Below are 25,210 nucleotides of genomic sequence, written 5' to 3'. Positions count from 1 at the left end.
TTAAAATATCAGTTTCGGAACTAAACTAAGGTAAGGAGAGCATGTTTGAATGTAATGATGTGTGAGATCTTGCCAGGAAATTGTCATTAGGCAACTGGTTGCTAATTAACCAGTGACAGAATTAACTTAGAAGCAAATTGCCTCAACAATCAAATTCACAGATTTTTCCAATTTTCTGCTTACTCAGGTTGCTTCTTCTAGATCCCTTTTGATCTATTTTCAGCTATGGATTCATGAGAATCAAGACTAAGCAGCCTGAATTGAAGGAGTAACAGTATCACCTAACAATGATTTTGCTGCCATAGTAGCTGTTTGTATACTGGCCATATGCCTAGGTAAAATGAGGCCAGATCACTCTCAGAGTTTTCTATCAGAGTTGGTGGTGAACTACTGCTCACTGATAATGGTATGTGCCCATCAATGGCAGTATAATTTTGACCCAAGATATTACTTTAATGCATAAAATTTTATAATCAACTGACAATTATAACCAGAAATATAACTAGGAATATGACAGAACCTATCACTTTAATTTTGTGAGTGGAAAATAACTTAAATATGATAGTATTATATCCCTGGGAAATAAAAAAAAATTCAACTGTATACCAAAAAGCCTGAATCAATCCCACATTTCTACATAAAAACTAGACGAACAACAAGCTGACAGGATTGTAGCAGTTCTTATGTGCATACTGGAGGCAGGCAGAAGGGATGGCATTCCAAGCACGAATAGCCCTACAACAAAGTCAACTGTCCCAAAATGCGGCAACCAAAACATGTAAAGCCCAAAAACTTGTCTAAGTAGCAACTATTTAAACATGTTGAGCTTTTAAGTGATCAAATTCTGTCCTATCTTCCTTCAGTACCCACACCTACACATCAACTTTACATAACTGTCAAAAGGGGAAGTTACCTTTGAAATGATGTAACAGCAACTGCATCTTTTGTTCGTGTTCCTTTTGCTGGAGGGTCAGTCTCCGGTCACACTGCAATTTTAGATGGTCCAGTGCAGATTCTAATTCACGAACCATATTATCCCGTTCCAGAACTTTCATTTTCATTTCTTCATTATATAATTGTTGTTTCCGTTCAGCTTCTCGCAAATTCACCACCTAACAAATACATATTTTGACCTGTTAAGTGTGTCTTAGATAAGCTAATATAATAATCTACTTTTCTTAGGCTACTTCAAGATGAACTTCCTTAATCTCCATAGTGTAAATGATTCCTGCCAGGTATTGGGTCCTTAGGCAAATGCTTTGTAACATATTCACAAAACAACCTAACAGCCTTTTGAATTTGTTAGAATTCAGGCCAGGCACGGTGGCTCACGTCTGTAGTCCTAGCAGTTTGGGAGGCTGAGGTGGGGGGATCACTTGAGGTGAGGAGTTCGAGACCAACCTGACCAACATAGTAAAACCCCGTCTCTACTAAAAAATATATATAAAATTAGCTGGGTGTGGTGGTGCACACCTGTAATCCCAGCTACTTGGGAGGCTGAAGCAGGCGAATGGCTTGAACCTGGGAGGCGGAGGCTGCAGTGGAGCCAAGATAGCCCCATTGCACTCCAGCCTGGGTGCAAGAGCAAAACTCCGTCTCAAAAAAAAAAAAAAAAAAAAAAGAATTTGTTGGAATTCTGAATTGATGACACTTTCTTTTTTTTTTCTTTTGAGAAGGAGTCTTGCTCTGTCACCCAAGCTGGAGTGCAGTGGCGCAATCTCGGCTCACTGCAAGCTCCGCCTCCCAGGTTCATGCCATTCTCTTGCCTCAGCCTCCCGAGTAGCTGGGACTACAGGCGCCCGCCACCAAGTCCAGCTAATTTTTTGTATTTTTAGTAGAGACGGGGTTTCACCGTGTTAGCTAGGATGGTCTCGATCTCCTGACCTCGTGATCTGCCCACCTCAGCCTCCCAAAGTGCTGGGATTACAGGCGTGAGCCACCGCGCCCAGCCGACACTTTCATTTTTAATATATTGTTGCTCTAATAATCACCCTTCCATAATTTCTTAAATGTAATCTATGCAGTTTACATTTAATAATTCTGTAACTTTATTTCTCTAGTCTAAGTGGATAGTGAGAGGGCAAAGATTCTTGAAACATCTAGACAATTCCAAGTTTTAACTCCAGAATGGATGTTATAAATAAGTGACAGTTTGGGTGTTTTGTTGTTGTTGTTGTTATTGTTAAGATGGAGTCTCACTCTGTCACCTCAGGTTGGAGTGCAGTGGTGCAATCATAGTTCACTGCAGCTTCCAACTCCTGAGATCAAGTGATCCTCCCACCTCAGCCTCCCACATAGCTGGGACCACAGGTACATGCCATCATGCCTGGCTAAGTTTTTTAAAAATTTTTTTCGTAGAGACAGGGTCTCACTATGTTGCCCAAGCTGGTCTTGAATTCCTGGACTCAAGTGATCCTCCTGCCTTGGGTCCCAAAGCACTGGGATTATAGGCATGAGCCACCACACCCAGCCATGTTATGCATTTTGTCTACTGGATTCTTCCCTGCTGATGTGAAGTAAAAATACTTCAGACAATGTCTATATCACAGAACTTGTTAATAATCTAATGACCTCTCCAGAAAAATAATCATTAATACAAGGGTTCCCAGGATCAGAAAATCCACTGACCTTAGCCAGGTTGCCTTGCTTTAAGAGTAGCACAAGGGCCAGGCACCGTGGCTCACACCTGTAATCCCAGCACTTTGGGAGGCCGAGGCGGGAGGACCACGAGGTCAGGAGTTTGAGACCAGCCTGGCCAACATGGTGAAACCCCATCTCTACTAAAAATACAAAAATGAGCTGGGCATGGCAGCACACACCTGTAATCCTAGCTACTCAGGAGGCTGAGGCAGGAGAATTGCTTGAACCCAGGGGGCGGAGGTTGCAGTGAGCCGAGATCACACCAGTCTGGACAACAGAGTGAGACTCCATCTCAGGAAAAAAAAAAAAAAAAAGAACAGCATAAAGAGTTATCTATATCAGGCTGGGCGCGGTGGCTCACGCCTGTAATCCCAGCACTTTGGGAGGCCGAGGCGGGCGGATCATGAGGTGAGGAGATCGAGACCATCTCTGTCTAACACGGTGAAACCCCGTCTCTACTAAAAAAAAAGTACAAAAAAAATTAGCCAGGCGTGGTGGTGGGCACTTGTCGTCCCAGCTACTCGGGAGGCTGAGGCAGGAGAATGGCGTGAACCTTGGGGCAGAGCTTGCACTGAGCCGAGATCACGCCACTGCACTCCAGCCTGGGCCACAGAGCGAGACTCTGTCTCAAAAAAAAAAAAAAAGTTATCTATGTCAAAGCACTCCACCATCTTTCTACCCTCCAAACATGCAGCAATAGGATGCACTCTCATCAATAACAATAACAGTAGCTTACTACTGATGATGATTATCCAAGAGGAGGCTGTGCATAACATTTTCATTTATCTTATTTCACAGAATTATAATTTTATTTAATTTTTTGAGACAGGCTGTTGCTCTGTTGCCCCAGACTGAAGTGCAGTAGTGATCATAGCTCACTACAAACTCAAATTGCTGGGCTCATGTGATCCTCCTGCCTCAGCCTCCCAAGTATCTGGGACTACAGGTGTATGCTACCACACCCGGCTAATTCTGGTATTTTTTGTAGAGACAGGATCTCAAATTCTGGGCTCAAGTGATTCTCTTGACTCAGCCTCCCAAAGTGCTGGGATTACAGGCATGAGCCACTGCACCTGGCCTTAGGACTTTATTTTAAAATATCAGTGTTTTATTTTTCATTAATTGTCTGATATTCCCATAAATTGAATGTACTTTTCAGAGAAGAGTTATCTCATTGTTTAACACTTCATAATATATAACTTAAGTGGAAAAGACATTAGAGAAAAGACGGATATAGTTCTCAATGCTATGAAACATCTCTGGATCAGTAAATTGACTAATCTGTAAAAAATACAACATTTTAATTGATTTAAGCACATTCAGGTTAATAAAATCTATTATCTTTGCCACTGATACACCACTTCATCTTCATTTCAACTCATACATGATGAGAAAGTACAGATTCCCCTACCCTGCAGCAATGAAGGAAAGGGAATCAAAACTTGGAGGGCCCTTGATTTTTCATGAGTGCCAGGTAGAACATCCAAATCTAGAAAACATCCAAGAAATAATGAGCAAGGAATATAACTTAAATTCTTTGGTTTTAAAAACTTTCGAAAAGGACTTCTTTTGAAAGGCCCTCCAACTTTAAGAACCTCACAAAGTTAGGCCTACATATTTGGATAATCACAAAGCTTTTAGATAACAACATTTAGTTCTATAAAGAGAAATCATGCTCAAATTTGTAGTTACACCATCAAATCTTTAAGCCTCTCAATTTCTTTAAAAATTCAAAATAAATATAGGATGTAAGCATCTTGACCCATCTTTATAAGAAAAATATTCTGACCCTCAAAAACAAACCTTATTGAAATATCTGAAAAGAATAGCTCTAATCTCAACAGGACTCAGGCAAGCTAGTTTTTCCAAGACATTTGCTTCACCACGAGAGAGGTTTTGGAATGATGCTCTAAGTGACTTCTGGCGATTCTGGATACTTTCATTCTTGTATTCAATTGCAGCTTCCAAAGCTTCAATCCCTTCTTCAAGTTAGAAAAGAACATGTTCTTCCTAGATATAACAGAAATCACTCATTTTAAATGAAATAGTATAACTTTGACTTTGTCATATACTCAGATACTACTAAACTATTTGAGTCTAATGGATATTACCACTCTTGTACTAGATTTTAAGAAAATGTTTTTTGAGCGCTTGCTATGCCACATAATGCAGTGTGTGTATACATGTGTGTATACACACACATACACACACACACACACACACACACAACATATTAACATAATCATTAAGCCGTCACAATAAACCTGATGGAGTAAAATGGAAAAGACAGAAGTTTAGGGGAGTTCTGAAATGTTCCAAGGTTATACAACAAATGCTGATCATCTAATCCAAGGAATATACTTGAACAAAGCCTAAGCCCACAGGATTAGCAGTATTGTCATATATCTCCTCCATAACCCCTAAAGTGCATATTGTGTGTCAATATTTCCACTAGTGAGATCTAGAGACTCACTGTTGTCCCTTCAGTGATCTATCAAAACAATATACTGCCTAGAGGGAATAACTTATTCTAAATGTTAGAATAAGTTATTAAGAACTAGTAATAAAAAAGCACAATATGGCATAAAAAAGTAGTGAGGATTTAAGTATCTGAAATATTTCATAAGATTCCTATGAAATGTTATTAGAAGGAAAATGTAGGTGTTAAAAATAGGGCAACGTAGTATTTTTTCACATACTAGAGAAGATCGATGAATCCCTGTAGGAAAACCTACAAGTTCTTTTTTTCTTTTTCTTTTTTTTTTTTTGGACACAGGGTCTCGCTATGTTGCCCAGGCTGAACTCAAACTCTTGGGCCCAAGCGAACCTCCTACCTTGCCCTCCTGAGTAGCTGGGACTACAGGCACATGCCACCATGCCCAGCTCTTCCAGTTCTTTGAACTATCCAAATACATGTTATGTTGGTGATACAAATCTATGGTAAGGAATTACTTCAGATTGGTGAGATTTGGATATATGTTTCCATATACCCATACCTATTGTGGAGGCCACCTCGATAAGTTCCTGTGGCAGACTATCTTGTCCATCTGCACACCCTTATTGCCTAGCACAGTACCTATCACATAGTTTGAACTCAATATCTGTTGACTTAATGAAGAGAGAAGAGAAAAAAGTTTCATGTGTCCTTGGTTACAGGACCCATGTTATTTCTCTCCACTCCTCTCCCTAACATCCCAAAGGAAAATAATGTGAATATTTCTTTTTTTTTTTTTTTTGACAGGGCCTCACTCACTTTGTCATCCAGGCTGGAGTGCAGTGGTGGGATCTCAGCTCACTGCAACTTCCACCTCTTGGGTTTAAGCAATTCTCCTGCCTCAGCCTCCCAAGTAACTGGGATTACAGGTGCATGCCACCACGCCTAGCTAATTTTTGTATTTTTAGTTGAGAAGGGGTTTTGCCACATTGGCCAGGCTGGTCTTGGAACTCCTGACTTCAGGTGATCTGCCTGCCTCAGCCTCCCAAAGTGATGGGATTACAGGTGTGAGCCACCATGCCTGGCCAATAATGTGAATATTTCTGATCTACCTAAAGAAAAATGTTCACCAGCCATTCTATTTCTCTGTGCAATCACTAACCATATGGAATTTGATGGTTTGATAATTGCTCCATAAGGAATAAAATAATATTCACCTTTACAAGAAAAAACCCCTTAAATACTAAAATGTACTTAGGTGAACGAATAAGAGGAGCCACAAATAGAAGTGAATTATCCAATATAGAGTAAGTCCTTATCATCAATAGGTTCTTGGAAACTGTGACTTTAAGAGAAACAATACATAACGAAACAAATTTTTTTCTTATTAACTTTGTAACAAAAGCAACTATGTTGAAGGAAAACAATGTAATCTGAGGACCTGATGTACATGGTGTCTCTTAAAGTCACAATTTCCAAGAACCTATCCACAATGTTCAGTGAGGACTTTACTGTACTTGACTTTTGAATTTATACTGTGACTATATTTTATCAAAAACAAATGTGAAGAGTTTGCCTTTATATGTGGCTGAGGACAATTTCGTATAAATTCAGTTTCTATGGTTTTGGATCTAAGTTAAGGAAATACTGAGATAATATAAGGTAGTGTGAATATAGAAACCCAAGGACAGCCCGCTCCAGTGAGGCTGCAGCATATCAGTGTTTGCAGTTCCCTCCAACTCAGCAATAGGTGTAGGTTGACAAGATACGTGGCAATGGGTAACTATCCTGGGATGAAAAATTTGCCACAATACAAACCACAGGTTATCAAGAGTTGACTCTGCTTTATGATAGAGCACTGCTTTTCAACTTTAATGTGTACCCAGGAGCTCACTAGAATTCAGATTCTGATCCAGCAGGTCCACTTGGGGCCTGAGGATCTGCATTTCTAACAAGCCTCCAAGTGATGCTGTTGCTGCTGGTCCAGAGACCAAGTAAAATGAAACAAAAAACTAACGACAACTTTTGAGCAAGCACTGCAGAGATTTCCCTATAAATTATATGTTCTCAGCAGGGTGCGGTGGCTCAAGGCCTGTAAACCCAGCACTTTGGGAGGCTGAGGCGGGTGGATCACTTGAGGTCAGGAGTTCGAGACCAGCCTGACCAACGTGGCGAGACCTCGTCTCTACTAAAAATACAAAAATTAGGCCGGGCGCGGTGGCTTACGCCTGTAATCCCAGCACTTTGGGAGGCCGAGGTGGGTGGATCACGAGGTCAGGAGATCGAGACCATCTTGGCCAACATGTGAAACCCCATCTCTACTAAAATACAAAAAACTAGCCAAGCATGATGGCGTGTGCCTGCAGTGCCAGCTACTCGAGTGGCTGAGGCAGGGAAATCGCTTGAAACAGGCAGGCGGAGGTCGTACTGAGCTGAGATCGCACCACTGCACTCCAGCCTGGTGACAGAGCAAGACTCAGTCTCAAAAAAAAAAAAAAAAAAAAATTAGCTGGGCATGGTAGTGCACATCTGTAATCCCAGCTACTCAGGAGGCTGAGGCAGGAGAATTGTTTGAACCCAGGAGACGGAGGCAGTGAGCTGAGATCGCACCACTGCACTCCAGCCTGAGTGACAGAGTGAGACTCCATTTCAAAAAAAAAAAAAAAAAAAGTATGTTCTCATCATAAAATGAGAAATTAAAAGTTTAAAAGATTAGATAAACATAATAGTTCTTATATTTTCCTCCCTACTTATTAAGCAACTACTCTGTATTATTAGAAATCTAAAGTTCAGGTATTCTTTAATTTTAGTTTCTGGATTTTACCAAAAAAAAAAAAAAAAAAAAAGCGGTGTGACTTGTCTGTAGTAAATTGTTAGGTAATCTTCTATTAGTGTAATGATCTAAAATCTTTCTATCCATTTCCTTAAAGTAATAAAATTAGGAAAAATATTTTAATTTACTGTGGAAAGAGAAAATTATCCTAAACAAGTTTAAAGACATTAAGATAGCAAACCATTCCAACTAGATTTTATTGATACCTTGTGTCACATCAGAATTTCATGTTCTCGATCATCTGCTAGTGACAGATCTATTTGGAATACTAACCTTGGCTTTAAAATCGTGATAAGAGCAGAGCCTCACTTGAGAGCTACACTAAGAAGAACCAACCATGTGGAAGAAAGGTGCATAGAAGCTCATGTGAGTAAGTAGAACTCTACCAGTTGTAGGAGGCTCATCATTCCCTCAAACCCCAGTCCAGAATAGCCGCAAAATAGGTATCATGCACCGTACTATATTTTCACCACAAATCTGTAAATAACGTTTTTTGTTACGGGATCCCACATGAAATAGAAACCTAAATGTTTCTTGATATTAATGGAACTCTACCCTACTGCAAACATAATTTGTTAATTCTCATCTCTGTGCCTTCTTCAAAGATGTTCTGTCTAAAACGGACTTCTTTCTTGTATCTGCCAGTGCATATCATGTTTTTCATAATCTAGCTCAAGATTCTGATCTACTGAGGCTGCCTTGATGAATCTTCCCCCAAATGATCACTTCATTGCTTTGAATAAATAATGTAAGAGGTATAGCTGTAATACGTTATCCACAACTTGATTTTCAGTGTCCTTCAGAGTTTACAGTTTTCTTATATTTCTATCTGTTTTCCTAAATAGAGTATTAATTTCTCAAGGGAAACATAATACTTTGGGTTTTTTTTTTTTTTTGGCTTCTTCTATCTTCTATAGAGCTTAGTAATAGTCTCAGGCAGGCAGAATTCCTTAAATATTTGAATTCTGCTGTATCTTAGGCTCTCATGTCTTCAAATCTATAACCCTTGGGCTCCAATTTAATACCTTGGGAGGACAGCCTGGCTCTCTGTTCCTCTGCACAGCTACCCAGCTTAAGTTATAAAACAGGGCAACAGAGGGCTATAATGTTCCTTTCAACTGCCACTTAGCCCCCAATCAAGGATTGATTTGTAAGTCAATCCTTTCATCAATTCTCAGTGAGCAACAATCTAATGTTATCCTTGCTCCTATTTCTTAACTAGCCCCTATAACTTCCTGTCACTTGCTCCAAACTAAAACACTACAAGATTCACCACTGTGTATGATTCTCAGCTATTCACCTTCTCTTAGCAATTTTCCCTTGGTTTGGTAATGATGAGACACCAACAATAAATATTTGCAGAGGAAGTTCAGATTCAAAAATTCATCTTTCTCTGATGAAGTAAGGTAAAGGTACCACTGCCAACTGACTGAAAATTTTGAAAAAAGACAAAGTCTGGGGCAATTTGACAGCCCATAAATGAATCATCTTCTACATAGTTTTAAAAAACTATAACTAAAACTATAGTTTAAAAAAAACTGTAACTAAAAGGTCTTTTACTGGGATTGGAATTTTGTGCATCTATTTGGCTGGACATAGTATGGACATTGGGCCTTTTAAACCAAGGTTTCATGGAAAGAATTAACCCCTAATTCCTTAGGCATCTCTTGTATGTAATAAATTACCTAGTATCCTTCAAGAAATATGTATAGAGAAAAGTCAGGTGCCCTCCAGTAGAGTCCCTCAAATCATTTTGTATGTTCTGTGATTTCAGACGAGAAACCCCAGCTGAGAAGGCAAATATACTCAAGGAAATTAATAGTTTCCAAATGCCTGGCAGTGCCAGGAAGGGGCCATGTCCATGGACCACTATGTAAGGATATCTCAGTCTCTGGTCAAGCGTGGTTTATGGTGCCAAATAAGTGCCAGGTGAACTCACTACATCTGACAAAATCTCAAGGAACCAAGTTTACCAGATAATATTTATGATTATGTGAAAAAGACTGAGGAAATCACTCAAGTGATCCATCATACAGCACCTCCAGTTCCAAAGAATACTGACTTACTTCAGGTGATAACACTCTACCATTTTTAAGTTTTTCATCCACACTGTGTCTTCGTTTCTGGAGCTGATCCTTTTCTTTCTGGAGGACTTCAACTTGTTCTGAAATCTTTGTTTTCTCCTCAGCTGTACTGGTCTGGAGCTGCACATTCTTTTCAGACAACTCTTGTTCCAGTAAGTTCAGGCGAGTTGATATTTTCAAACTATCTGTGTTTAAGGCCTAAAAGATACAACCCACCAGCCACCCCAAAAACAGTTACTAGAAATCCAGACTGCATAAAAATTAGGAAAAACATAGAGAAAATTTCTAAATGAATATATTTTTAGTTTTTACATTATTGCTTTCTCCCATGGATTTTTTTGAGGGAGGGGGTATTCATTTTCTTTTTTTGTTTTTGACATGGAGTTTTGCTCTTGTTCCCCAGGCTAGAGTGCAATGGTGCAACCTCAGCTCACTGCAACCTTCGCTTCCCAGGTTCAAGCGATTCTCCTGCTTCAGCCTCCCTGGTTGCTGGGATTACAGGCGCTCGTCACCACGCGCAGCTAATTTTTTGTATTTTTACTAGAGATGGGGTTTTACCATGTTGGCCAGGCTGGTCTCGAACTCCTGACCTCAGGTGATCCACCCGCCTCAGCCCCCCAAAGTTCTGAGATTACAGACGTGAGACACCGCACCCGACTGGGGTGTTCATTTTCTAAAATCTTAAGTTGAATGCCTTTTTTTAAAAAAAAAGTCTATTTAAACTCTGAGTTTACTGCCAAGAATTGCCTTGACTAGGTTTTCAGAGGCAGTATTTTTCTTTTTTCTTATTTTCTAAATTGAACTTTTCTTTCTTGGCTTACATTCTACATTGTAGAATTATGTTACAATTTACTAGGGGTTGAGATGTGGTGTGTTTAAACATATGATTGGTTGGCTTAAACATATAATTTGTTTTTACTCGTATTTCATTCTGATCAGAAAATATGGCCAGATTTATGGAGATGTTCACTATGGTCAAATTTCAGGTAATTTGTAAAATACTTTTCACAGTAATTATTTGTATATACTACCATGAGGTTTATTATAGAGACACATACTATCATAAGGTTTATAATTTTAAAAAAGCATTCCCCTCCCCCAAGCTTTTAATTGAATCCTACTCCCAGACGGCCACCTTCAACCTTTTCAGTTGGTTCTTCTGGTGTTTATGTCCATGTTTCTAAATGGCATTATCAATTTTAGACATTGTCTACTGACTGTGTATTATGGGAGATAAGGATTTAGCACTCTTGTACCTACTCTACTTCCCATCCTCCTCCATTCTCCCAATATAAGTTACATTATAGTTTTTAGTTAAATCAATATTCATTTTCATTATTATAACTTTGTTATTCATAGGTGAACTATCTAGTATGAAATGATCATGCTTCTGTTTTGATACAACTTTTTTTTGCACCTTATACTAATTCTTCTCCAACAGAACTATAAAATTCCTCAACACTTTTTCATTTGATCAAACTTATCAGGAAATCTTTTCAATCTATTCTTTTCTGGAAACATTTTGCCTGGAGCATCCATCCTCCTGCTCCACACTGGACCAGTTGTCCTGGGTCTTCCCTTTGGTATTTCCTGAGAATTTCCATGTTGGAGCACATTTTCAGAATCCTGAGTCTTCCTTTTTCATAGTTGGTGCCCTTATTTTTGTGGGGCACATTCTCTAGTAGTTTCCCTGGACAGGCTTGATGTGAGGGTTTTTGTTTTGTTTTGTTTTTGTTTTTTTTGCCTGAAAATGCTTATTCTAGCTTCACATTTGATTGAGAGTTTGGCTAAGAAGAAAATTATTTATTAGACTTAATTTTCCTCATGAGTTTAAAGATTGCTTCAGATCTTAAACTTCTAATGAGGAAAGCTGAGAAGTCCAATGCCATTCTGATTCTTGCAACTTACAAGTAGTCTTTTTTGTCTAGATGCTTTCAGGACCTTCTTTTTTCCTCAGTCAGTGTATCCAAACCTTCACAGTGATATGTTTTGGGTACTCATTTTGCTGGGCCCTTGATGGGCTATTTCTTTCTATATATATATATAAATTTTATATATATATACAGTTTATATATATAAAGATATATATATATAAAGTTTATATATATATAGTTTTACATATATAAAGTTGTATGTATATATATATAACTTGAAGTTCTAGGGTACATGTGCACAATGTGCAGGTTTGTTACATATGTATACATGTGCCATGTTGGTGTGCTGCACCCATTAACTCGTCATTTACATTAGGTATATCTCCTAATGCTATCGCTGCCCCCTCCCCTCACCCCACAACAGGCACCAGTGTGTGATGTTCCCCTTCCTGTGTCCAAGTGTTCGCATTGTTCAATTCGCACCTATGAGTGAGAACATGCGGTGTTTGGATTTTTGTCCTTGCAATACTTTGCTGAGAATGATGGTTTCCAGCTTCATCCATGTCCCTACAGAGGACATGAACTCATCATTTTTTATGCCTGCATAGTATTCCATGGTGTATATGTACCACATTTTCTTAATCCAGTCTATCATTGTTGGACATTTGGGTTGGTTCCAAGTCTTTGCTATTGTGAATAGTGCCGCAATAAACATATGTGTGCATGTGTCTTTATAGCAGCATGATTTATAATCCTTTGGGTATATACCCAGTAATGGGATGGCTGGGTCAAATGGTGTTTCTAGTTCTAGATCCTTGAGGAATCGCCACACTGTCTTCCACAATGGTTGAACTAGTTTACAGTCCCACCAACAGTGTACAAGTGTTCCTATTTCTCCACATCCTCTCCAGCACCTGTTGTTTCCTGACTTTTTAATGATCGCCATTCTAACTGGTGTGAGATGGTATCTCATTGTGGTTTTGATTTGCATTTCTCTGACCACCAGTGATGATGAGCGTTTTTTCATGTGTCTGTTGGCTGCATAAATGTCTTCTTTTGAGAAGCTTCTGTTCATATCCTTTGCCCACTTGTTGATGGGGTTGTTTTTTTCTTGTAAATTTGTTTGAGTTCATTGTAGATTCTGGATATTAGCCCTTTGTCAGATGAGTAGATTGCAAAAATTTTCTCCCATTTTGTAGGTTGCCTGTTCACTCTGACGGTAGTTTCTTTTGCTGTGCAGAAGCTCTTTAGTTTAATTAGATCCCATTTGTCAATTTTGGCTTTTGTTGCCATTGCTTTTGGTGTTTTAGACATGAAGTCCTTGCCCATGCCTATGTTCTGAATGGTATTGCCTAGGTTTTCTTCTAGGGTTTTTATGGTTTTAGGTCTAACATTTAAGTCTTTAATCCATCTTGAATTAATTTTTGTATAAGATGTAAGGAAGGGATCCAGTTTCAGCTTTCTACATATGGCTAGCCAGTTTTCCCAGCACCATTTGTTAAATAGAGAATCCTTTCCCCATTTCTCGTTTTTGTCAGGTTTGTCAAAGATCAGAGAGTTGTAGATGTGTGGTATTATTTCTGAGGGCTCTGCTCTGTTCCATTGGTCTATATCTCTGTTTTGGTACCAGTACCATGCTGTTTTGGTTACTGTAGCCTTGTAGTATAGTTTGAAGTCAGGTAGCGTGATGCCTCCAGCTTTGTTCTTTTGGCTTAGGATTGTCTTGGCAATGTGGGCTCTTTTTTGGTTCCACATGAACTTTAAAGTAGTTTTTTCCAATTCTGTGAAGAAAGTCATTGGTAGCTTGATGGGGATGGCATTGAATCTATAAATTACCTTGGGCAGTATGGCCATTTTCACAATATTGATTCTTCCTACCCATGAGTATGGAATGTTCTTCCATTTGTTTTTGTCCTCTTTTATGTTGCTGAGCAGTGGTCTGTAGTTCTCCTTGAAGAGGTCCTTCACATCCCTTCTAAGCTGGATTCCTAGGTATTTTATTCTCTTTGAAGCAATTGTGAATGGGAGTTCACTCATGATTTGGCTCTCTGTTTGTCTGTTATTGGTGTATAAGAATGCTTGTGATTTTTGCACACTGATTTTGTATCCTGAGACTTTGCTGAAGTTGCTTATCAGCTTAAGGAGATTTTGGGCTGAGACGATGGGGTTTTCTAGATGTACAATCATGTCATCTGCAAACAGAGACAATTTGACTTCCTCTTTTCCTAACTGAATACCCTTTATTTCTTTCTCCTGCCTGATTGCCCTGGCCAGAACTTTCAACACTATGTTGAATAGGAGTGGTGAGAGAGGGCATCCCTGTCTTGTGCCAGTTTTCAAAGGGAATGCTTCCAGTTTTTGCCCATTCAGTACGATATTGGCTGTGGGTTTGTCATAAATAGCTCTTATTATTTTGAGATATGTCCCCTCAATACCTAATTTATTGAGAGTTTTTAGCATGAAGGGCTGTTGAATTTTGTCAAAGGCCTTTTCTGCATCTATTGAGACAATCATGTGGTTTTTGTCTTTGGTTCTGTTTATATGCTGGATTACATTTATTGATTTGCGTATGTTGAACCAGCCTTGCATCCCAGGGATGAAGCCCACATGATCATGGTGGATAAGCTTTTTGATGTGCTGCTGGATTTGGTTTGCCAATATTTTATTGAGGATTTTTGCATCGATGTTCATCAGGGATATTGGTCTAAAATTCTCTTTTTTTGTTGTGTCTCTGCCAGCCTTTGGTATCAGGATGATGCTGGCCTCATAAAATGAGTTAGGGAGGATTCCCTCTTTTTCTATTGATTGGAATAGTTTCAGAAGGAATGGTACCAGCTCCTCCTTGTATCTCTGGTAGAATTCGGCTGTGAATCCATCTGATCCTGGACTTTTTTCGGTTGGTAAGCTATTAATTATTGCCTCAATTTCAGAGCCTGTCATTGGTCTATTCAGAGATTCAACTTCCTCCTGGTTTAGTCTTGGGAGGGTGTATGTGTCCAGGAATTTATCCATTTCTTCTAGATTTTCTAGTTTATTTGCGTAGAGGTGTTTATAGTATTCTCTGATGGTAGTTTGTATTTCTGTGGGATCGGTGGTGATTTCCCCTTTATCATTTTTTATTGCATCTATTTGATTCTTCTCTCTTTTCTTCTTTATTAGTCTTGCTAGCGGTCTATCAGTTTTGTTGATCTCAAAAAACCAGCTCCTTGATTCACTGATTTTTTGAAGGGTTTTCTGTGTCTCTATCTCCTTCAGTTCTGCTCTGATCTTAGTTATTTCTTGCCTTCTGCTAGCTTTTGAGTGTGTTTGCTCTTGCTTCTCTAGTTCTTTTAATTGTGATGTTAGGCTGTTAATTTTAGATCTTTCCTGCTTTCTCTTGTGGGCATTTAGTGCTGTAAATTTCCCTCTACACACTGCTTTAAATGTGTCCCAGAGATTCTGGTATGTTGTGTCTTTGTTCTCGTTGGTTTCAAAGAACATCTTTATTTCTGCCTTCATTTCGTTATGTACCCAGTAGTCATTCAGGAGCAGGTTGTTCAGTTTCCATGTAGTTGAGCGGTTTTGAGTGAGTTTCTTAATCCTGAGTTCTAGTTTGATTGCACTGTGGTCTGAGAGACAGTTTGTTATAATTTCTGTTCTTTTACATTTGCTGAGGAGTGCTTTACTTCCAACTATGTGGTCAATTTTGGAATAAGTGTGATGTGGTGCTGAGAAGAATGTATATTGTGTTGATTTGGGGTGGAAAGTTCTGTAGATGTCTATTAGGTCTGCTTGGTGCAGAGCTGAGTTCAATTTCTGGATATCCTTGTTAACTTTCTGTCTCATGGATCTGTCTAATGTTGACAGTGAGGTGTTAAAAGTCTCCCATTATTATTGTGTGGGAGTCTAAGTCTCTTTGTAGGTCTCTAAGGACTTGCTTTATGAATCTGGGTGCCCCTGTATTGGGTGCATATACATTTAGGATAGTTAGCTCTTCTTGTTGAATTGATCCCTTTACCATTATGTAATGGCCTTCTTTATCTCTTTTGATCTTTGTTAGTTTAAAGTCTGTTTTATCAGAGACTAGGATTGCAACCCCTGCCTTTTTTTGTTTTCCATTTGCTTGGTATATCTTCCTCCATCCCTTTATTTTGAGCCTATGCGTGTCTCTGCACGTGAGAGGCCTAGAGTCTCACATTACTGGTGTTGAGAAAATTGTTTATATGATGTCTTTGATAATCTCCTCTTTTCTGTTTTCTCTGTTGTATCTTTCTGGAATTCCCATTACTTGGATCTTGGGCTTTCTGAATTTATCTGCCAATTAAAAATGTTTCGCTCCTACTTTCTATTAACTTGTATTTTTACTTACTTTTCAGAATATTTCCTCAACTTTATCCTCTGACCCTTTTTGTTGAGATGGAGTTTTGCTCTTGTCACCCAGACTGGAGTGCAATGGCATGGTCTCGGCTCACTGCAACGTCTGCCTCTCGGGTTCAAGTGATTCTCCTGCCTCAGCTCCCAAGTACCTGGGATTACAGGTGCCCACAACCACGCCTGGCTAATTTTTGTATTTTTAGAAGAGACAGGGTTTCACCATGTTGGTCAGGCTGGTTTCGAACGCCTGACCTCCCGTGATCTGCCCGCCTTGGCCTCCCAAAGTGCTGGGATTACAGGTGTGAGCCACCGCGCTCTGCCTATCCCTCCAACCCTTTTAATTTCCAAGAGTTCTTTCATGTTTTTAATAACTTGTAGTTATTTATAGATAGTCATCTTTTACCACATTTAGGATATTAAGATTTCTGTGAAGTTTTTTTCAGCTTCTTGCTCTATCTCTAATGTCTCTGAGTTTATTTTTTCCTTTTGTTTTGTTTTCTGTCTTTAATAGTGGCATTCCTGAAATGTCCATCATATCTCAGAGTCAGGTATCGAAAAGCAGATAAGATTTGTGGTAACAGCATATATGTGGGCCACTTATTTAAGTGGGGGCTTCCAAATTTAAGAGTTTTCATATCTTTTTAGATGTTTCAGAAAATATGCCAATCTCCGGCTAGGAAGTATAAATCTGGCTGCCAGCATTCTTAGATCCAAGTAGAGATTAGGAAATAGATGTTTCACAATTCATATGCAGACTTGCATTCATTCCCTATTTGGAGTTTTTTTGACTTATCACAACCTTTGCTGTGCCTGGTTCAGTCTTCAGAAAATAAATCGGTCCCAGAGTGAGAAAAAATAGTTTCATGACTATGCCCTGTTTTCATCTTTATGCTACTCCTGCCTTCTGAAAATCTTGGTCCCTTCATTTCTGAGTCTTTTTGATGTTCTATGTGAATTTTATCTCTCTAAAACTGTTATTTTTAAAAAAGGAAAACATCTAAAGCATTCCTAAAATGCCCATCACATTTCAGAGTCAGGTATTAAAAAGCTGGTAAGATGTGTGGTGATAGCATATATGTAGGATCTTGGCCTGGCTCTCATTTGTGTCTCTCTAGGTACTTGGAATGCAGCATCTTCTGTTCTGCTAAGTTAATAAGCTCTCATCTATTTGCTTTCCATCTTTTCTTTTTTTGTAATCTTTTGTCCTCTGTTATCTCCTCTACTGTCTTTTCCCTTTTATGGCTTTTCAAAAAACATAATAGCTTTAATGAGATATAATCTACATACCATGCAGTTCACCAATTTAAAGTATATAACTCAAGGCCGGGCATGGTGGCTCATGCCTGTAATTCCAACACTTTGGGAGGCCAAGACAGGCGGATCACAAGGTCAGAAGTTCGAGACCAGTCTGACCAATATGTTGAAACCCCGTCTCTACTAAAAATACAAAAATTAGCTGGGCATGGTGGTGTGCGCCTGTAATCCGAGCTACTCAGGAGGCTGAGACGGGAGAATCACTTGAACCCAGGAGGCAGAGGTTGCAGTGAGCACAGATCGCGCCACTGCACTCCAGTCTCAAAAAATAAAAAAAAATAATAAAGTATATAATTCAATGGTTTTTCATATATTCACACTTATGTAACCATCACCACAATCAATTTTACATTTTCTTCACCCCCCAAAAAAAAGAAACCCCACACCTATTAGTAGGCATTCTATTTCCCCCCCAATCCCCCACCAACCCTAGGTAACCACTATTTTAGTTTTTGTCTCTGGACAGAAATGGAATTGCCCATTCTGGAGACTTGATACAAATGGTATTATACAAAGGTGGTCTTTTGTGACTGGTTTCTTTCACTTAACATAGGTTTTCAACGTTCATCCATGTTGTAGCATGTATCACTACTTCATTCCCTTCTGTTGTCAAATAATATGCTATTGTATGGATAATCACAGTTTATCCATTCATCACTTGATGATCATTTGTGTTGTTTTGTTTCTAGCTATTATGAATACTGTTACTATGAATGTTCATGTTCAAGTTTTTGTGTGGATACATGCTTTCATTTCTCATGGAGAAATGCATACAGAGATAGATCTATCTATCTGTCTATCTCTCTGTCTATCTATCTATCTATCCATCTATCCATCCATCCATCCATCCATCAATCCACCCACCCACCCTCCCACCCATCCCTAGGAGTGAGATTACTGGGTCACATAGTATCTCTAAATTTAGCCTTTTGAGGAACTACAAGATGGTTATCCAAAGCGATTGCACCATTTTCCAATTTCACCAGCAGTGTATGAAGGTCCCAATTTCTCCACCTCCTCCCACACATTTCTTATTATGTTTTTCTGATTATAGCCATCCTAGTGGGGAGTGGGGAGTGGTTTACAACCAGAATCAAGTAGTGTATTAAACAGAATACCTGACTAGATCTCAATTTCTTATTTTCCAGGTGACTCTTCTCCTGTAACAGAGCCTCCTTCTTAGAAACTATGGCCTCCCGTTTCTTTAAGTCTGCTTCCAGCTCCTCTAATTCTTGGCATTGGTTCAGAACTTTCTCTACTTCTTCATCTAACTATTTCTTTTGCTCATCCAATTTCTACATTAAAATTAAAAAAAGTTACTTGTTTTTCCTTCTACCATAAAAATTATATGGTAATAATAGAATTTCAGATTGGCTGAAATCTCTTAAATGAACATTTAAAAACTATCACTTAGAGTAACTCAGGTAGCCGTCTGAGATCCTAAAGACATCAGTGGTTCTAGTCAAGATGTAGCTATGTTGTTTTATAAAGAATTAAAATTTACCCCCCAGATATGTTAAACAGTCTAGGATTTTTTAGCCTGACAAAGAAAGGGCTGATAATTTTCTATGCCTATATTAAGAACATGCTGGAGTCTTTTACTCTGTTGTAGTGCTGCACAGTTCCATCACAGCACTTACACTGGTGGCTGCCCTACGTATCTATCTCCCCAACTTGAGCTCCTTGATTGGTTGCAGGGGCTGTAGTTTTTACCCATCTATCCACATGGCTGGTATATTGCCTGGGCCACAGTGGGCATTCAATAAAATGTTAAATGAATGAGTGAATGAATGCCTGATTCAGTCAGTCAATGAAGTGAATAAATGAATACACACAGTGGAAGACACAGATGATGGAGGATGGAAGGAAAGCCAATTTGCATTGTAGCTTGTCAACCTCAAATAATTATTTTAAAAAAAGAAAAAACAAAAATAAAAAATTGCTGAAAAGATCTCCAAAACAAACATCTGAGTACTCTCTTGAATTAAGGATATGCGGAAACAAATACAAACATAAATATAGATGGAATATGACTGTTTAAAAGGAACTCTACCAAGTGGACACGGTAATGAAGCACTGCCACCAAAACAACAAATAAATAGGAAAAGAAATCCATATAGTATTATTTCCTAGTCCTTCATGAACCTTATAGAAAGGGTTTCTGGAAATCTATCATACAATGAGACAGTGAATATATATGAGAAAAAGAGAGCAAAATGGCCAAGACAAAGAAGATGCATAGCTATTCGGTCTTCCAATAATACCAAGATATTAATAGTATAATTTTATAAGCACTATCATGTCCAGATAACACTGGAGCCTAAAATATTATAGTAGCTCTACAATTATTAGGAAGAGAAAGAGCAACTATAAAAATGTTAATTTTGTCATATCCTTAAATACTCCAGTAGGAGATCCTAGGAAGTCTAGCAAGTAACTTAAATATATTCTACAAACATTCTTAAACTGTGAGTGGGGTTTGAAAGATGAATAAGAGATTCTTTTTAAGCTCCACTTAAAAGGAAAAAACCTAAAAAATTACAACTGGTGATGACATTTCTGGGTGGAATGGGTGTGTATGGGAATGTACCCATGTCACTATTAAATGTCACTAAGAAAATGTAATGTAAAATTTATGAAGAGAGAATAAATCTTTCTAAAGTAAGGTAGAGATAATTGCATTCTAGGTATTTTAAATACAGTATTTTTTGCTTACATAAAATTTAAAATTTCAATTTCTTTGAACTTCAAAATTAGTTTGTGGATTATTACTTTCTTTTTAAAAGGTGGCACTAAAATAATGGCTTTTTAATATATAAAGTACATATACAATTTGGTTTTCTTTGAATGTAGAGTTCTGATTTTTAGAAATATACTTGTCTTTGGCTGGGCGCGGTGGCTCACACCTGTAATCCCAGCACTTTGGGAAGCCAAGGCAGGCAGATCACGAAATCGAAACCATCCTGGCTAACATGGTGAAACCCCGTCTCTACTAAAAATACAAAAAATTAGTCGGGCATGGTGGTGGGCACCTGTAGTCCCAGCTACTTGGGAGGCTGAGGCAAGAGAATGGTGTGAACCCGGGAGGCGGAGCTTGCAGTGAGCTGAGATCGTGCCACAGCACTCCAGCCTGGGCGACAGAGCGATACTCCATCTCAAAAAAAATAAAATATACTCGTCTTCATGAGATGGGAATAAATACAGTCCAGTGAACACGGATTTCATGTTTATATTCTACAACATTCAAATCAACTCCTTTCTACTGAAATAAGAATATATTGATTCTGCTGAGAGCAAGGAAAAACAAAAAATACAGCACATTTCTGGATGAGAAAATAATTTTGTAATAATAAAGTTTCACCACTTGGGCAACAGGATTATTAGAAGCCCAAATCTTAGCATCACACAATATACCCATGTAACAAACCTGCATGTGTATCCCTGAGTCTAAAATTTAAGAAAAGAAAAATAATAAAGTTTCAAAACAAATACTAGAAATTTTGCATTTGGGCGGCATCTAGTGTTTGAAGGTTTTATTCAGAGTCCACCAGTTTTTACATCTATCTATCTATCTATCTATCTATCTATCTATCTATCTATCTATTTATTGAGAGGGAGTTTTGCTCTTGTTGCCCAGGCTGGAGTGCAGTGGCATGGTCTCGGCTCACTGCAGCCTCCACCTCCAGGGTTCAAGCGATTCTCCTGCCTCAGCCTCCCAAGTAGCTGGGATTACAAGCACCCGCCACCAAGCCTGGCTAATTTTTATATTTTTAGTAGAGACGGGGTTTTACCATGTTGACCAGGCTGGTCGAACTCCTGACCGCAGGTGATCCACCCACCTCAGCGTCCCAAAGTGCTAGGATTACAGGTGTGAGTTTACCTCTATTTAGACAACCATCAGATTGAAGAGAAACCAAGAAACGCTAAATAGAATTGACAAACCTGGAGATGGTCTATACTTCCAAACGAACCTTTTCTCCTTTTCAAGTTACATGCATCAAGGTCCTCAGCTTTCGGTTTTAGATCTTCTTCCTGTCCTGTTTTTAATTGTAGTTCCTATAGAAAAAGAAATTGAAAACACCTTATTGCTTTTACACCTGACCATTAAGTATACTGATGACAATTTTTTTTTCTTTCTTTTTTTGGAGACAAGATCTCGCTGTGTCACCCAGGCTGGAGTGCAGTGGCACAATCACAGCCTCAAACTCCTGGGCTCAAGCCATCCAGCCACATTTTCTTAACATTTACTTCCTTAGTCACAGAAAGAGAAAATGAGTAGATGACAGTTGGGGCTCTATTTGAGAAGAAAATAATCTGGGGATTTTTTTGTTTAAAAAAATTTTTTAGAGATAGGGTCTCATTCTGTAACCTAGACTAGAGTGCAATGGCATGATCATAGCTCACTGTAAGCTCAAGCTCCTGGGCTCAAGTAATCCTCTCACCTCAGCCTCCCAAGTAGCTAGGACTACAGGTGTGTACCACCACATCCAGCTAATTTTTAAAAAATTTTTTGTAGAGATGGGGTCTTGCTATGTTGCCCAGGCCAGTCTCCAGTGATCTTCCTGGCCTCCGGTGATGCTCCAGCCTCAACTTCCTAAAGTTCTGGCATTACAGGCATAAGTCACCATGCTCAGCCTTAATTTTTAATTGACAAATAATAATTGTACATATTCGTGAGGTACACAGTGATTATTTCAATACATATAATGTATAGTGATCAGACCAGGGTAATTAGCATATCTAAGAAGAAAGGAATGTTAGCTCTTACTGAGGCAATACAATACAACTGCAAAAATTAGGATTTACTAACAAAACTGAGCGTTTTTTTTCATTCTTCGTGAGTGTTACACATTAGCGTAACAAGGATAAGAGTCTGAAATTTATAAGTGGGTTATTCTCTTCTGCCTTTCTGAGCTTATTACTTTCATAGTTACTCCACCCAAGACATCCATCTGCTGTGAGTATATTAAAATTTATTATAGTAGAAATGCAAAATGTAATGTTCAATTTCTTGTGTTCAAAAATGGGAGTTTGCAATATGAGAATAGACTTGGAAGACAGATCATGGTCTTATGAAGTGCACTTTCCAGATTTCTTTAGTTTCCATCCACATCTTTTTTTTTCTAGACAAAGTCTCACTCTGTCACCCAGGCTGGATGCAATAGCATAATCTCAGCTCACTGCAACCTCCGCTTCCCGGGATTCAAGCAATTCTCATGCTTCAGCCTCCTGAGTAGCTGGTATTATAGGCGTGTGCCACCACACCTGGCTAATTTTTGTATTTTTTATTTTTTAGGAGAGATAGGGTTTTACCATGTTGGCCAGGCTGGTCTCGAACACCTGAACTCAGGTGATCCACCTGCCTCAGCCTCCCAAGGTGCTGGAATCACAAGCATGAGCCACCATGCCCAGCCTCCATCCACATCTTAAGGGTCAAGTCAAGAGGTGCGATGTTGGCCAGGAGTGGTGGCTCATGCCTGTAATCCAGCACTTTGGGAGGCCGAGGTAGGCTGATCACCTGAGGTCAGGAGTTCAAGACCAGCCTGGCCAACATGGGGAAACCCCATCTCTACTAAAAATACAAAAATTAGCCAGGCGTGTGCCTGTATTCCCAGCTACTCAGGAGGCTGAGGCACGAGAATCGCTTGAACTTGAGAGGCAGAGATTACGGTGAGCTGAGATCGCGCCACTGCACTCCAGCCTAGGTGACAGAGTGAGACTCTGTCTCAAAACAAAACAAAACAAAACAAAAGGTGCAATGTTCATGGTGCCTTCTAGGGTTTTAGAAATGATGTTGTCCATCACTAAAGCTTAGCAGGACAGGAAGGAGGCCATGAGTCAGAGCTGGCCAGTTCACATACTCTCTGTTACTGGTCCATGATGGATAAGTATGCAATTGAAAGTGCTGAGATACTTTTATAGCAATTTGACAGAATAATTTTATGTCTGATGACTCTAACAATTTTTAAAATGGACTTTTATTTGTATATTTTAAATTTCACTTTTCTACTAATTCATGTTTTATAAAAGTGTTAGGCTGTGACAAATTTATAACAAAATAAAAACTATACCTTCTCCACAAGTAATTTCAGAAGCACTGATAGAAAGGAAGTAAAAGAAAAGCCTAGTGCTCTCCAGCCCTGGGAATGGCAGAAAGGAGAAAAGAGACAGTAAGAAAGACTTGTTTCCCAATTGTCCTCTGTCTGAGTTTTGGTCCAGAAAGGGGGATGATAAGTAAAGGTATCAATGGGGAGAGACGGGCTCCTAAACTATTCAGGAGAGAAAATGCAGACTGCAGCGCAGAAGCCCCACACCGATATACAATTGCCCAGCCTTGCTGAAAGAGCAGAGATGTGCGATTAGGAAAGAGACCCCAGCTGGACTCCTTGGTCTCAAGTGGCATGGATCCTGAATTGAGAGCTAATGTAGGTAGTCATTGTGGGGAACTGGCTCCCAAAGTAGGTATAAGGACAGGCCACTGGGCTAGCAAGCTAGACGGAATGCCTAGTAGCCTCAGTAGGGGCTTATAATGCTAGTGGGAGATGAGATGAAGGGAAAGCACCCCCATGCTCCAAACCAGAAGCAAGATCAAACTGCGAGTTATACCAGCCAGGGGTTTCATCATCAGGGGCCAGCAGATTAGGCAGGGTAAGGTGGACAAGGGAGAACAATTTCCAGCTGGTCACAATCCTCAACTCCAAGGCATAGGATAAAAGAAGGCTATACACCCAACTACAACATACACTGGCTGTCATCTTAGGGAGAGAAGCATAGGGAAGAGGAGGCTAAGAGACTGAGCATTCTTATTCAAAAGACCTGAGAAGTATTTAAAGGAAGTGTTTAGATTTTTAGAACAAGGTTTGAACAGAGAGAAAATTTGATTAGTTTCCACCATATTTCCAGCAATAATCATGACATGGATATAAGAGAAGTGCACTCACAAAGAAGACAGGTGCTATAGACTAAATAAAGAAAAATGTTACACCCATCTGAGTTATAAGTGAATTTGGACTCTATTATGTTTACCATCCATAGTTCTTGATGCTTCCCTAGTTCTAGTTCATAGCTATAATTTAGCCCCTGTGATAGTCCTAGACATTTCAGGATGATGAAATAAAGCTACCTTAAATAAAGAGACCTTATACTTGGAGTTGACTCTCTACTATTTCTGTTTGTCCACATACACTTTAAAAGTATACTGCACTTGTAATCCCAGCACTTTGGGAGGCCAAGGCGGGTAGATCACAAGGTCAGGAGATCAAGACCATCCTAGCTAACACCATGAAACCCTGTCTCTATTAAAAAGACAAAAAAATTAGCCAGGCATGGTGGCAAGTGCCTGTAGTCCCAGCTACTTGGGAGGCTGAGGCAGGAGAATGGCATGAACCCGGGAGGCAGAGCTTGCAGTGAGATGAGATCACGCCACTGCACTCCAGCCTGGGCAACAAAGAGAGACTCCGTCTCAAAAAAAAAAAAAAAAGGATACAGGAGTACTTCTAATTCCCTCTTCCACATGTTGCTCCAGACAGTGCCTTTTTTCTTACATTGTAATTTTTGTTATACATATTAAAATAACTGTGTACCAGGCACTGTGCTAGGCTTTTTATATCTATTTAATTATCCCATTTAGCCCTCACAACAATCCTATGATTTAGGGACTATTATAAAATCCATTTTA

At 39.2% G+C, this 25,210-nt stretch overlaps 1 pseudogene; it reads right to left on the bottom strand.

Moving 5' to 3' along the window:
- Positions 1 to 24,287, bottom strand: part of LOC117974424 (kinesin-like protein KIF27) — a 37,318-nt pseudogene extending 13,031 nt beyond the window's left edge.
- Positions 24,288 to 25,210: the final 923 nt, after the last annotated feature.

This window comes from Pan paniscus, chromosome 11, assembly GCF_029289425.2.
Source record: "Pan paniscus chromosome 11, NHGRI_mPanPan1-v2.0_pri, whole genome shotgun sequence".
NCBI lineage: Eukaryota > Metazoa > Chordata > Mammalia > Primates > Hominidae > Pan > Pan paniscus.
Note: the sequence above shows the minus strand (reverse complement) of the source record. Positions and strands in the feature narration are given on the sequence as shown.